Source organism: Phyllobates terribilis, unplaced genomic scaffold (assembly GCF_046119375.1).
Source record: "Phyllobates terribilis strain yellow unplaced genomic scaffold, ASM4611937v1 Scaffold_2__4_contigs__length_985480577, whole genome shotgun sequence".
Taxonomy (NCBI): Eukaryota; Metazoa; Chordata; class Amphibia; order Anura; family Dendrobatidae; genus Phyllobates; species Phyllobates terribilis.
The window spans coordinates 654,459,557-654,460,669 of record NW_027362762.1 but is presented as its reverse complement, the minus strand read 5'-3'; positions in this window follow the sequence as shown (position 1 = coordinate 654,460,669).

The following is a 1,113-nucleotide window of genomic DNA, read 5'->3' as shown; positions in this document are numbered from 1 at the left end:
ACGGATTTACACGCCCCCGGGTTTTATGTAGTATATTATTTATAAATCATTATTATTTTTTTTTCTTAGGCTTTTGAATTGAAGGAATGTGAGGAAGAAATTATTGGAAATAAACTTGATTGCAGAGATGTGTACTCTGCAATGAATCGGGTTGAATCTGGTGTTCTCAGTGCTAGATCCAGATATGTAGGGGATCATCCGGAAAGGAAAGAACAAGTTGATCCACTTTATTGCAAGGTTTGCTGTGAAGGAAGGATGCAATTGGATGTATAATGAACAGTGGAAATAAACATTTGCAAACAAACATGGCTGTTTTCTATCGGATTGGAAAGTATTAGGTGTTGATTGGTGATCAAACAAGGGATCTGGAAAGGAAAAGCCAGGATTTTCTCATTTGTATGTTCCTGTGTAGATTGTTTGTTCCTGCAAATAACGCATTGCTTGTTCATAGCAGGCAGGAGATACTTTTTGTGATTTTATTATAAAAGTATATTTGTATGGAAAGAAATAAGACGAGCAGAACTTGTGATGGCAGAGATAAATTGCAAGGGGATTGTTAGTTTTTTAAGCTAATTTAGATGTTATGCTGTACAATACATAATAAAAAATTAAATTGCAACATAGAAATATTTAGTGATGAGAATATTCTGTTTCTGGGAGCGGGGAAGGATTTCGAATCCGTCTGTGCAGACATTGCGGCTACTGATTGCGATGTCCGGGCTGCAATCTCTGGCGTTGGTAAATGACAATGTGGCTGCTGTTTGCAGCCGGTTTCTGTCGGATTACCTCTCTATAGACTTGTGTGCTGATGTGTGGGCAGAACATGGGTTTCCAAACCTCCAGCGCCAGGGACGTTCTCCAGAATATTCAGCCACATTTGGAAACTCCATTCCTGTGTGATGAGAGCCATTGTCGCCGTGTGTCCTTTGTGTGTGAATAGTCGCATGGCATGTCCCCAACAATGCCTTGTGTCATTCTCTCCCTCAGCTGTTTGTTTGGATTCACTGCTCGTTTATTGGTAAACGGTAAAAAATGGAATCAATAGGGCAACCTCTCGCCGCCCCCCTTCCTCTGTACATATGTGCTGCTTCTCATGTAAAGCAGAGGGAAGGA